Raw genomic sequence first — 14,311 nt, 5'->3', positions numbered from 1 at the left:
ACATTCATTACAAGGGTTAATAAAGGAACATTCATTACCCCTACACTTCAAGCATACTGTGTGAGGATCTACCGTTGCTTTCGGTAGCCTGACCTTGCATTCATCCATAGAACACACCCTAAACATAGCAGACTTCTTAACCTCTACATCAGACATCTTGAAATCAAAGAAAAATCCAAACCAATATCCAAAAAACAATCCACAAGTGCGTATGCCAAGCCAACAAGATCAGGTACTTCACCGAAAGTCAGTCCAAAGATATCCAAGGCAACGAGAAACGAATTAAACTATCAGGAGGTAACGACCACAGGTGTAGTCGAAATCGGTAACAAGAGAAAATCTGGCTGGAAAGGGAGATTGGTTCATACAACCGCCACCCAGCGGCGGGTAAGGTAGATCACCTGACCTACCTGTCGCGTGTGCCGCGAGTTTTGAATTCTGTCGTGACGTCAGAGACGTATAGCTAAGTATATATCTGACAGGAAAGTTCATGTACAAAATCATACTTTAACGCAAAATTTCTTTCTTAAAGATCACTCTTTTTTGCACACAAAAAAAATCATTTTGTGTTAACAATGTATGCAAACAAAATATCTTTTTTAATTAATATGAGAACATTATTCACCTCTTACCATATTCTTATAAGAGATTAATGTAGTATGAAAACTTAACCAGATGGTCCAACTCCTCCTACACTCTCAGAAGGAATGCATGACAGATTCCTTCTTACAACATAAGGGGCAACAATTGAAATTAGGCACTCAGTTGGGAGAGAAAGTCACAGCATAAAACAGAAGCTATGAGAAGAACAATACAAATATACGTATACCTGACCTTAGCCTTTCAAGGCTTGTTACTTCAGACTCACAGGACTTCTGTTAAGTTAAACACAGATAGTGGGAGCTGTCATGGGTAGAGATTAAATATCAGTCATCAAGATGGCTGAGGTACAACTCAAAACTGCAGTAAATCTTTTCATAATTGTACTTTGAGTTGTAAAAGTACAATACTTTTTCATATATATGATGCATTTCTTCAACATCAACATTCAACTTGAAAATACTAGCAAGCAATCACATTGATGTCCAAATAACAATATAAAATAGTGTAGGTATCAAATGAATAGGGCACAAGATTCCTACCTTGTCTAATCAGAGCACTATCACAAATCTTACGTGAAGAAGCTGACCTTCTTATCACCAGCAAAATACAGAATTGTACTCAATTACCACTTGCGTAATGATACACTCAGGGAGGAAAATTTTTTTAATCTTCATTCAATCAGAATTTCAAACAATATTTCTGGAAGTGAAACTTTTAAATAAATCCAACACTCTCCTTCAGAAAAAAAAACTTAAATCTAATACACATAAGGTACTATATTTAGGTAACAACATACAAAAGGAGTATGTACACCTATAACCCTGACCTAATGAAAACATTCACTTGGCAACAGTAAAGAATCAACACCAACCCTCTCAAAGACTCCTGATTGTGTTTTTGGGGATTAGTGATTTTTCAAGAAAAAAAACACACAAACACTGCACATCCCTTGTGACTAAACACTTTTTCAGTTCAGTATGAAACATGAAATCCAACTACAGCTGTTTATTACTAATGCAACAAGCTGAGGAAATATTCTGATCAGAGGGCAAAGTTTACATAGCATTTTCATAAAAATGTATCACATGAAGGTCAATTATATTTGCCAAATGCCCTCCACACCTCACTTGGTTGGCAATAGGTTGTTGATAGAAGTTAAGAACCCTGATTTGGCTTGGTCTTACTTCAACAGCTACCTGCCAAGTTGAAAATACAACAATGAAAATTTTTTAAAGTAAATTGTAGTTTTCTCAATTACTATATACAAACCCGAGGCAGTTCAAATTAGGAATTACTTTTAGAGAAGCTGGGAAACAGCTATTATACTCTTGTTGAAGTTGAAAATAGAATTTAGGCCAAAGGCCAAGCACTGGGTCATTCAGTGCTGAAATGGAAATAACAGTAAAAGGTTTGAAAGGTGTAACAGGAGGAAAAACTTGCAATTACACTATGAATCAAGTGTTAAGAGAAGGTGGAAAGTAAGATTAAGAAAGATGATATGAAATGAGGTACAGTAAAAGGAACGCAAGTGATTGCAGCTAGGGGCTGCAGGCATGCTGCAAAGAACTTTAAGTAATGCCTGCAGTATACTGCTTGAGGTGTACTGACAGCACTAACCCCCTATGGGGAGCTGTTAAACTCTTGAACAAGGAAGCAGTAACTACCATCAGGTAGGCAGGAATACCCACCTGCATATAGATGTAAACATTCCACTTTGCCTTTTGGCCCAGGTTTCGGATTAAGGGGTGGCATGAGGGAGGCACTAATATAATGTAAAGGACCGTAGGTTACTATAGTTGGAAAAAATATCATTTACTTTAAAAAATTGTAATTTTTACCTTATAATTGGTGGTTTTATCCTTACAGACATCATAACTGAAACTTCACAGTGCTTATATGATTGTAGTTACACTTTTTGTTCTTAATTCACTCCAAATTCCACTTTAAATATGTGAGCTTGTTCAGCCTATTGTACATCTGGCTGCCAAAAACATCAGCAAGCAGATGATGCATTAGTGAATTACTTATGACAAAAATTTTGTATTTTGTTGCTAACACTTTACACTAATTCAAGTCCATATTACTATTTTGACTTTTTAATTCTTAATTATTATGGCTGAAATAAATGTACCCTTTAACCACTAAACGCCGAGCCGCTATTTACCAAAGTGTCTCTCGTATGCCGGCGGCGTTTGGGAGTTAGCACCGAAGCGGAAAAAAGTTTTTTTTTTAAATCACAGCACGCATAGTTTTTAAGATTATGAGTTCTTTTTGGGCTTCTTTTTTTGTCATTGCCTGAAGTTTAGTATGCAACCATCAGAAATGAAAAAAATACCATTATCATATATAAATATTGGAAATATATAATTGTATACAAATCGCGCTGTGAGCAAAATGGTTAAAGCTAACGAGTTAATTTTTTTCGTTGTATTGTACACTAAATTGCAATGATTTTGGTATATAACAAATTGTAAAACAATCAAAGCAACACAGAGAAAATATTATCACAAAATGATGCATGAATTCGTAACGTGCGGACGTAAAATTCTTTTTTCAAAAATTCACCATAAATCAAAATATTTTGCTAGAAACTTCCCATTTGTTGCAATATGAAGTTGATTGAATATTACTAGACTGTAAGTGTTTTAGCTTAAAAATGAAGTTTTTATGTTAAAACAAAGTTTAATGTATACTTACCTGGCAGGTATATATATAGCTATATTCTCTGTTCCACCTGGCAGAAATTTTCAAAACTCGCGGCAAACGCTAGTAACCTATTAGTAGTTCAGGATACCACCACCCCGTTACCGCGGCGCTAGCACCAGGAACCGTTCCCACTTGGGCCAGATTTTTCTCTGAACCCTGTCTCCTGAGGGAGGAGGGAGGGTGGCATTAAATTAATATACCTGCCAGGTAAGTATACATTAAACTTTGTTTTAACATAAAAACTTCATTTTAATGTATGACACTTACCTGGCAGGTATATATATAGCTGATTGACACATTTGGAGGTGGGTCAAAGACAGCAACATTGTTAGAGTATAATAAATTAAAATTATTAATTTACTCTAGGTTCCTTACCTGCTAAGGTAGCTGACTTCATAGGTCCTGCCTCTCAGTCTGCTTAAACCTTAGGAGCTCTCAACAAGGAAGTGTCTGTATGTTGAAGGAAGCTAAGACTGGAACTGACAACTGGGCGTGACCAATGTGTTGACAGAACCCTACAGCCCTCTTATGCCACGGCATTCAGCTTAGTAATAGATCAAGTCCCTGAACTACACACACCCACACCAATATAATACAAAACCAGACTGATAAAAGTAAAAAACACACCTTTTCTTTTCTCAGACGACCAATAAACACAAACACCATCACCTGATAAAATACTAGCTTAAAAGAAGGTTATGGGGTGGTAATTCCTTTGCCCAATACTGTACCCGAGGACACGTATGGACCTAGCGTCTGACAATTATCAAAGGTTGTCTGAATATCCCTCAGATAATGAGACGCAAATATTGAATTCGTTCTCCACAAAAGGTAGATTCAATAATTTCTTTGAGGGCTAAATTCTTTTCAACGCCAATGAAGTCGCCACTGCCCTGACTTCATGAGCCTTCACTTTCAAGATACCGAAGCTCTGTTCTTGACACAACATGTGAGCTTCTCTAATTAACTCTCTCATAAAGAAAGCTAGAGCGTTTCTTTGTCATGGATCTACTGGGGTCTTTGACTGAGCACCAAAGAGCATCAGAATTCCCTCTGATCTCTCTTGTTCTTTCAATGTAAAACCGTAATGCTCTCACTGGGCAGAGAACTCTTTCTTGCTCATGTCCCACTAACTCAGATAAATCCAAGACATCAAAGGATCTTGGCCAAGGATTTGCAGGGTTCTCATTCTTGGCCAAGAAACCTTCCTGGAATGAACACAACTGCATTACCAATGTCTCCATCCCACTTTCTTTGAAATGGCCTGAAGCTCACTAGCTCTTTTAGCCGTTGCCAAAGCGACTAAAAAGATAGTCTTCTTAGACACATCTCTCAGAGAGGCTTTCTCTAAAGGCTCGAATTTACTAGAGGTTAGATGCCTCAAGACAACATCGAGGTTCCAAGCAGGCGCCTGCATTGCGGCTGTTTCTTAGTACCAAATGACCTAATCAGATCTCTAAGGTCCAAAATTATTAGAGATATCAAGATCTCTGTGTCTAACACTGAGGTCAACATACTCTTATAGCCTTGATTGTAGGACACTGACAATCCTAAGTCCTTCCTTAAGTATGGAGGAAGTCTGTGATTTGGGTCACAGAGGCACTGGATGAAGACACTTTCCTCTTCCTACACCACCTACGGAAATTTTCCCACTTCGACTGATATACTGCGATTGTGGAGGTTCTTCTGGCTCTAGCCCCACTGCACTGGCCACCTCTCTAGAATATCCCTCGCTCTGACAAGACTTTCGATAGTCTGAACGCAGTCAGACCCAGAGCGAGGGTATTCTTGTGAAATCTGTCGAAGTGGGGTTGTCTGGGTAAATCTACTCTTAGAGGAAGAGTTCTTGGTGTATCTATTGTCCATTCCAGTACCTCTGTGAACCAACTTTGGGCCGGCCAAAACGGAGCTATTAAGGTCATCCTCGTTCCTTGGCTCTCCCTGAATTTCTTCATAACTTTCCCCAGTACTTTGAATGGAGGAAAAGCGTAAACGTCTAGGTTTGTCCAATCCATCAGGAAGGCGTCGACCGCCCTCTGCTTCCTGATCTGGAACCGGAGAGCAATAGGTTGGCAATCTTTTTGTTCTGGCTGTCGCAAAAGATCTACTACCGGACGGCCCCACAACTTCCACAGGCTCTGACATACCTCCAGGTGCAACGTCCACTCTGTCGGTAGAAGTTGTCCTCTTCTGCTCAACAGGTCCGCTCCCACATTCTTCTCCCCCTGGATGAACCTGGTAAGCAGAACGACGTTTTCCTCTTCCGCCCAAAGTAGGACTTCCTTTGCCAGCAGGGGAAAAGAATGAGTCCCTCCTTGTTTGCGGATGTATGCCAGAGCCGTGGTGTTGTCCGAGTTGATCTGCACTGTCTTGTCTCGAATCAACTCTCTGAAGTGCTTCAAGGCCAAGAAAATCGCCATCAGTTCCTTCCTGTTTATGTGCCAACTTGTTTCTTCCTCGTTCCAAAGACCCGACACCTCCGAGGGCCTAATGTCGCTCCCAACCTGCGTCCGACGTGTCGGAAAACAAGATGAGGTTTGGGCTCTTCTGTTGAAGCGACATCCCTTCTGCTAACCTGCCTGGGGTTAGCCACCAACTTAATTCCTCCTTCACTTTGGCAGGAATTAGAAACTGGAAGGAATCCGGTTGCAATTTTCTTGGCCATGAATCTTTCAGGAAAAACTGTAGAGGTCTCATGTGCAGTCTCCTAGAGAAATGAACCTCTCTAGCGAAGAGAGTGTGCCCAGTAGACTCATCCACTCTCTTGCTGAGCATCGGTTTTTTCTCTAGGAAGTCCTGCACCTTCCGAATGCATAGGGCTTGCCTTTCTGGGACGGAAAAAAACCCGAAAAGTCGCTGACGATATCTGAATCCCCAAATAAACTACTGTTGCTTGGGGATTCAACTGCGACTTCCCAGGTTTACCCCACAAGACCTAGGTCTTTGCCAAGTCCAACGTTGTTTCAGGTCCTCCAGACATTGACTTCTCGATTGGGATCTTATCAACCAGTCGTCCAAATAAAATGACACTCTGATCCCTCTTAGATGCAGCCATCTTGCTACATTGGACATCATCCTCGTGAACACTTGGGGGGCTGTGCAAAGGCCGAAGCACAGGGCCTTGAATTGAAAGACCCTGTTTCTGATCACGAACCTTAGATACTTCCTGCTTCCTGGATGAATCGGAATATGGAAGTATGCGTCTTGTAAGTCCACGGTAACCATCCAGTCCCCTGGACGTACCGCTGCCAGTACTGAATCGTTCGTCTCCATAGTGAATTTGGTCTTTTCCACGAAAGCATTCAGTTGACTTACGTCCAGCACTGGTCTCCATCCTCCCGAGGACTTCGCAACCAGGAATAGCCGGTTGTAAAATCCCGGAGATTCGTGATCCAGAACAGGTTCTATGGCTCCTTTCTCTAGCATGGAAGAGACTTGCTCCCACAGAGCCTTTTTCTTCAATAAATCGTTGTAATTTGCCCCTAGGGCTCTCGGAGATGTTGCGAGAGGAGTTTTCTTTAAGAAGGGAATTTTGTACCCTTCCTGAGCTATGTTGACGGCCCAGGGATCTGCCTTCATGTTCTGCCAAACTTCCCAAAATTCTTGAAGTCTGGCTCCTACTGCTGTCTGGAGGACTGAGTTCTCATTGTTTAGAGGTGGTTTTGGCTCCTCTTTTCGCTGGCACTCTCTTGCCTCTAAAGGCGGGTCGTGCAAAAGTTCTGCCTCGAAAGGGCTGTTGAGGCGGCCTTGTTTGAGGGCTAAATTCTTTTGGAGTTTTCTTCACCAACTTGGATGGTAGAAACTTCCTTACCGATGAAGAGAGCAAATCTTGAGTGGCCTTCTGAGAAAGCGCCAGAGCTATATCCTTAATAACCTCTGACGGAAACAGTTGGTTTGAAAGGAGAGAGAACATCAACTCTGATTTCTGCGCGTTAGAAACGCCTTTAGAAGCGAATGAGCAAAAAAGCGACCTCTTCTTCAAAACTCCTGCTGCGAACAATGAAGCCAGTTCATTTGCTCCATCTCTGAGAGCCTTGTCTATGCAGGACATAATGCTCTTAGCCACTTCCATATCTTGTGCATTTTCGTCTTCTAAGGAATTCGCCAACGCTCCCAATGACCAATCTAGAAAATTGAAGACTTCGAAAGTCCTAAAAATTCCTTTAAAAAGATGGTAAAACTCAGACGAAGTCCACCAGACCTTGGCAGACTGCAACGCCTGTCTGCGCGAACTGTCCACTATACTGGAGAAGTCCCCCTGGGAGGAGGCAGGTACTCCCAGGCCAAGACTTTCTCCAGTAGCATACCATACCCCAGACTTAGATGCCATCTTGGCTGGGGGAAAAGCGAAGGAGGACTTCCCCGCTTCTTTCTTGTCCTTCAGCCAGTTATTCACTCGTTGCAGCGCCTTCTTGGCCGAAATCGACAGAGTCATCTTGAGAAAAGAGGACTTCTTAGGAGTCTTAGTCTTAGAAAACTGCGACAGGGGAGATAAAGGCGCCGTAGGCTGAAATTCCCCTTCAAAAATAGACAGCAGACGTGAAGTAAGGATCTTGTAATCCGAAGACGGTTCGACATTCCTCTCTTCAACAAAGTCCACTTCTTCTTCTGCTGAAGAAATATCTTGCAGATCACTATCGTTGTGATGCTTTGCTGATGGATTAACGTCCTGCCGCCTGCGTCCTGCCACCAACGAAGTCTCTGCGTCCTGCCGTCTGCGTTCTACAACCACAGAAGAATCGATGTGCTGCCGTTTGCGTCCTGCGTCCATCGTAGACACGTCTGCTTCCTGCCGCCTGCGTCCTGCGTCCACCAGCGGTTCCGCGTCTTGACGTTTGCGTCCTGTTTCTTCCGAAACAATCTTCTTCTTCCTGCGTCCTGGAACACTACGCGATCGCCCGTCTTCGTAGAGCCCGTGCGTCCTAAATCCTCGGCGCGCAAACACTTGTCTTCTGTCTTCTTGGAAGACTTAACGGGAAGGAATTCGTCCTTACTCCTTGCAGGTCCTTGCAAAGGAGCATCCCATGAATCGACGAGAACTGCAAGCTTAGACTGCATTTCTCTTAAGAAATCCTTCGTACTATCTTCCTGACGAACAGCCGTAGGAGGAGGAGGAAGACGAAGACTAGGACGCAAAGGAGAGCGATCTTGGACTCTACCCAAAGGAGAGAGAAGAGGAGAGGACAAGCAAGAGGACTGGGGGGAGTCTCTTGACGAAATCCAGGAACGTACGGGCCGTACCGAGTCTTCTTTCGATCGCACAATCTTCTTCCTCTTGGTCGGAACCATGTCCTCGTCGTCCGAGGAAGACAAAACTCCGGGCCTGCTCCAAGCTTCACGTCGTGGAGCACTCTATCTTGAGTAGTTTGATGTCCTTAACGTCCTCTTGAGGGGGCGAGACACTACCGAGTACCGATGTTCGCAGCTCTGATGTCGAACCATCAGAGGACGCACAACTTCCCAGTTACGCCTTTTCTGCGGCGAACTGCAACAGGCCTGGGATCTTACAAACAGGGACTGTCTGAAGGACGCTGACCATAGTAAAACCTCTCTCGCCTCCCTTCTACTGTCGACTGCCTTCTCCCTTGGGTCTGGAGCTTGACAGAGGTCTAGGTCTAGGAGCACGAGAGAGACGATCAGACGCCCCCTCACTACACTTTCACTGACATCAAAAGCACTCACTTTATCCGTAAAGACACTGTATTTGGTCACCCATGGATGCAAGGGCAGCGAACACCTTAACAATCTGTGTAGTCGTTCGTCCCCTCCGATACAGCAGCGGGGCGCAGGAGATACCTGGGGAGAAGGAACTACCAACTCTACGTTAGAAGGAGCTGGAGAGGAAACACATTCATTCACTCCTTTTACTGGAAGTATTCGACCTCTCACTACGAGAAACAGATCTCCTTACACGATCTTTCTCAAGCCTTTCAACATATTTCATAAATATCTTCCACTCCTTCTCTGACAAATTCTCACACTCAACACACCTACTCTCCCAAGTACACATTCTCTCTACACTTCTTGCAAGTGGTATGAGGGTCGACCGAAGCCTTCGGCAACCTTCACCTACACCCCTCTTTCACACAAACTCTAAACATACTACCAGTGTCAGACATCTTCCAAGAACAATCCAAAGCGAATGCCAAGCTAACGTTTCCAAGTACGATTCCAAAAATTCATGAAAAGTCAGCAACGAGAAAGAAAAATCCTAGCAGGGAAACCACCAACAATTGTTGCCGGTTCGGCTGGCAGAAAAAATCTGGCCAAGTGGGTACGGTTCCTGCGCTAGCGCCATGGTAACGGGGGGGTGGTGGTATCCTGAAACTACTAATAGGTTACTAGCGTTTGCCGCGAGTTTTGAAATTTCTGCCAGGTGGAACAGAGATATAGCAATACAGGCGTCCACCGGGTTACGACGGTTTCCGGCTTACGACGTTCCGAGGTTACGACGCTTTTTCTTAAATATTCAATTTGGAAAAATCCGTCCTGGGTTACGACGTTTGTTCCGAGGTTACGACGCTGACGCTTCCGACGCTCCGAGTTAACGACGCTTTTAAAAAACGCATACTATGATAAAAATCCTTTATAGTTTAGCACAGTATATTAATAAAAATAAGTTTCTGGTTAGATTAAAACAAAAATTTTGAGGTTATGATGATTTTGTTTCGACACTTTTTATGTCGTATTTTTTTCTATGTTTTTTAGTGACGCCTCATATGCGGAACTAGTTTCAGAGCGAATGAATACATACTAGCTTGCGGTGCGCAAAGTTTACATATAACAGTCAAAAGCGCAAATAATGAAAAAACAAATCATTGCTTGTTTTTCCGGTAATAATAACAAAATGAAGTTTCTGGTTAGATTACAACGCAAATTCCAAGTATCCAAAGAGAGACATTATCCAGTAATTTGATCAGAGAGAGAGAGAGGATGAGAGAGAGAGAGAGAGAAGAGAGAGAGAGAGAGAGAGAGAGAGAGAGAGAGAGGCGTCTTCCGACGCTCCGAGTTAAGACAGAGAAGTGTTCGTTTCATTAAAGAAACGGCCTCTGACTCATGCCAGTAAATGTTTTGTTGATACTAATAATATAAGCTATTTAAAGATACGTTTACTTTAATAGTCTATATGATACGTAATAGTAATCAACTGTTCTTGTAGCCCTCAGATTTGGCAAAAATCGAAGTATCCAAAGAGAGACATTATCCAGTAACTGGAACCTTGACATACGAATTTAATTTGTTCCGTTACCATCGTCGTATATCAAAACAGTTGTATCTCAAAGCATTTTTTCCCATTAAAAATAATGTAATATGTATTAATCCGTTCTAGCGCTATGAAACCACACCTAAACACAGCTAAATTACATATAATATACACAATTTATACAGAAATAAACGAGTAATAACACACTAATGATAAAATAACATAGCAATGTGATAAATGATAATAAATGTTAATAAAATCAATTAAAAAAAAGAAAGGAATTTTACTTACCACAACGAAAGATGACGTGAGGCCAGCAGGGGGAGGAGGTAGGGAAGGGTGGCAGGGAACGATTTGTTCTCTTTTTATTTAACGTATTGTCGACTAATAACTACGTAATCATCACAAATGAAATAACATTGCTAAACTAATTTTTATTTATTTTTTTTTATAACAGTTCGTAGTTTAGAAATAATGGTGATGCCTTTGGAAGGTTTTTTATAGCTTCCTTCTACTTGATGATTGTGGATATTGTAGAAGGATTTCGACCATACTCGTTTGCCAAATCGACGATCCACGAACGCCACGTTCATGCTTTGCTATAATTTCATGTTTTGCTTCCATCGAAATCATTTTCTTGGGTTTTTTCTATCACTGCTTTGTCTTTAGCTTTGAGACCATGGTTAATAATAAAATAGACAAAATAACATGAAAAAATAGGGCGCAAATACAATGAACTAAACAACGACGTGTTAACATGCAGCACCAACAAACAAACAGACTGAACGCCATTTATCGGTCGCCTATACAACTAACACTAACATCGCAAAGTCGTATCTCAAATATTTCGTTGTATTATCAAAGCTTATATTTTCGCAAATTTTTCTGTTGTATCTCAAAACATTCGTATATTAGGGCAATCGTATGTCAAGGTTCCAGTGTAATTGATCGAGAGAGAGAGAGAGAGAGAGAGAGAGAGACGCCTTGGCGGCAACAATGGTCTCGGGGATTGACGTAACGTTTATTTTCTGAACAGATAGGACAGAGAAGTGTTCGTTCATTAAACGGCCTCTGACTCATGGCAGGAACTGTTTTGTTGATACTAATATATAAGCCTATTTAAAGATACGTTTACTTTAATTAGTCTATATGATACGTAAATAGTAATCAGCTGTTCTTGTAGCCCTCAAGATTTGGCAAAATCACTCCCAGTTGTACATAAACTTCAAGAATGTAGTGTCACCAGAGGATTACAATAGTTTTTACCTTCAAGAACCAGCATTCTTTTATGAAAATAACTCCAGGTTGTACATAAAACTACAGAAAACAACATGTAGTGTAACCAAAGGATTACAAGTAAGGTTTTTATAACTTTTTTATTAGTTTAAGACATATTTCCAAGCGTCGTTCCGGCTTACGACGATTTTCGGCTTGCGACGCGTCTCAAGAGGAACCCCCGTCGGTAACCCGACTGCTGTATATATACCGGGGGGGGATGCTGTATATACTGCCAGGTAAGTGTCATACATTAAATTGCAGTTTTCAACAATTTCAGTCAAGTTAAAGTTGACCGACGGTTTAATTTTTTCTATTCATTGTGATTTATATGAAAATATTTCAAAGCTACAACTATGAGTTATTTTTTGTTGTATTCTACATGAAATTGCGCACATTCTCATATATAAAACTTTATGTAACGGCTAATATAAAACGGTGCAAACATTACGACAAACTGACAAAAGAATTTCTGAGATTTTCGGCAGTTACCGCGCACGGACATAAGGAAAAAATGTTTTTCAAAAATTCCCCATAAATCGAAATATTGTGCTCGAGTTTTCCAGTTTGTTGCAAAATGAAGGTAAATGATTGAATATTACTAGAATGTAAGAGTTTTACCTTATAATTACGTTTTTCTAACATTTCGGTCGAGTCAAAGTTGATCGAAGGTTGAAATTTTGGCACTTATCGTGATTTATATGAAAATATTTCAAAACTGATAAAAGCTACAACCATGAGTTAATTTTTATTGTATTCTACATGAAATTGGACACATTTTCATATATAAAGCTTTATGTAACGGCTAATATAAAATATCGGTGCAAACATTACGACTAACTGACGAAAGAATTTCTGAGATTTTCGGCAGAGTTACTGCATGTGGAAGCAAGGAAAAAGTGTTTTTAAAAAATTCACCATAAATTGAAATGCAGTGGAACCTCAACATATGAAAGTCACAACTTACAAAAAATTCAAGTTACGAAAGCAAAGTCGAAGATTTTTTTGCCTCTGCATATGAAAATAATTTAGGTTACGAAAGGGTATTACTGTAAAGTCCCAAGATTCGCCTGGACCACTAAGAACAATTTTAAAACTCGCGCACCTCTAACTCTGTAGACTCACTACCATCCTCCCATTCTCCCATTGGTTCTTGATGCTAGTCACTGCCATAAGATCCTGCTCTCCTATTGGTCAGCATCTACCCCATCATGCTCTATGTAAAGGCGTCGTCCAGCCACTCCGTCACACAAGCGTTATCGTACGCACGCTGAATTCATTTGTTCACATATACGATTTCGTTTGTTAACGTAAATTCGTGTTAGTGATTTCGCTTTGCACTTTTATCATGTGTTAGAACTTAACCCTATAACGCCGATTGGACGTATGGTACGTCGATAAAAAGGGATTTTGACGTAGGAAAAATCTATTTCTGGGCGAGGAAGCCGTGTCGCCCAGTGAAATAAGTCCGTTTAGCATTATTTCTAGTAAAATATTGCTATAATACCAGAGAACTGCTAAATTGGACATGTCAGAACTCTCTGACTCGCTCACCTATAAAAAAAGGTGTCGGTATAAACCTGGGGCGAGTGTTAAGACATACCACAGCAACCCCTCCAATTAGCCTTTTCCTCATCAAAATATGATATTGTTATGATACAATAAAGTTTGTTCATACTTACCTGGCAGATATATATATAGCTGTATTTTCTGAAGTCCGACAGAATTTTAAAAACTTCCGACACACGCAGTGGTCGGCCAGGTGGTTAGTACCCATTCCCGCCGCTGGGAGGCGGGTATCAGGAACCATTCCCATTTTCTATTCATAATTTTTATTTCCACTGTCCCCTGAGGGGAGGTGGTGGGTGTGGTACTTGATTTATATATCTGCCAGGTAAGTATGAACAAACTTATTGTATCATAACAATATCATTTTGTTCATGAAACTTACCTGTCAGATATATATATAGCTGAATCCCACCTTTGGAGGTGGGAAGGGACAGAATAGAAGGATTTTGGGAAATAAATGCATGCAGATGATTTACATCTTGGTTCCACCTGTTAGCATAGCTGGCTTCGTGGTTACTGCCACGTAAGTCTGCTTGTGCTACTAGAGTTGCCAGCGAGGTAGAGACCTATATAGCTGGTGCACTCCAGATGATCTTTGTCAACAGGGGCGAGACCACGACGTGACTAGACCATAGTTGGACCATACCATGAGGGCTCAAAGAACGTAAAAATAAAATAGATCTATGTTTAAAAATAAATATATATCCATCACCCCTGACCAACCTAGCAAACAAAGTTAAGGTGTGGTTAAACTAAGGCGCTTCAAGAGTTAAGAAGTCAGCCGTTTGTCGGCGACTCAACAACTAAATTAAGAGCTCTTCCTAACCATTTTCTACAGGATAGGATGAGTGGTACTTCTTGCCCCCAAGATTGTGTCTGCAGACAACGTATGGCCCGGCCCTAGCGAGCAGCAGATCTCATATGCCATCTTCACATCTCGCAGGGAGTGTGAAG

The 14,311-nt window shown here is 41.3% G+C and overlaps 1 protein-coding gene across 5 annotated transcripts in view; it reads right to left on the bottom strand.

Annotated features, from left to right (window-relative positions):
* The window catches only part of LOC135210968 (1-acyl-sn-glycerol-3-phosphate acyltransferase delta-like), a 290,759-nt gene that overhangs the window by 234,987 nt on the left and 41,461 nt on the right, over positions 1-14,311 (bottom strand). Inside the window, exon 1 of one of the 5 annotated variants that reach the window (XM_064243955.1) lies at positions 830-972. The exons of 3 other annotated variants lie outside the window; for them this stretch is intronic. The gene's annotated coding sequence lies outside the window, so the exon portion shown is untranslated. Of the gene's footprint in view, positions 1-829; positions 973-14,311 lie in introns of those variants that run through there. One more of the 5 variants, XM_064243956.1, reaches the window with a different exon arrangement.

Source organism: Macrobrachium nipponense, chromosome 4 (assembly GCF_015104395.2).
Source record: "Macrobrachium nipponense isolate FS-2020 chromosome 4, ASM1510439v2, whole genome shotgun sequence".
NCBI lineage: Eukaryota > Metazoa > Arthropoda > Malacostraca > Decapoda > Palaemonidae > Macrobrachium > Macrobrachium nipponense.
This window is presented reverse-complemented; position numbering and strand designations above follow the sequence as displayed.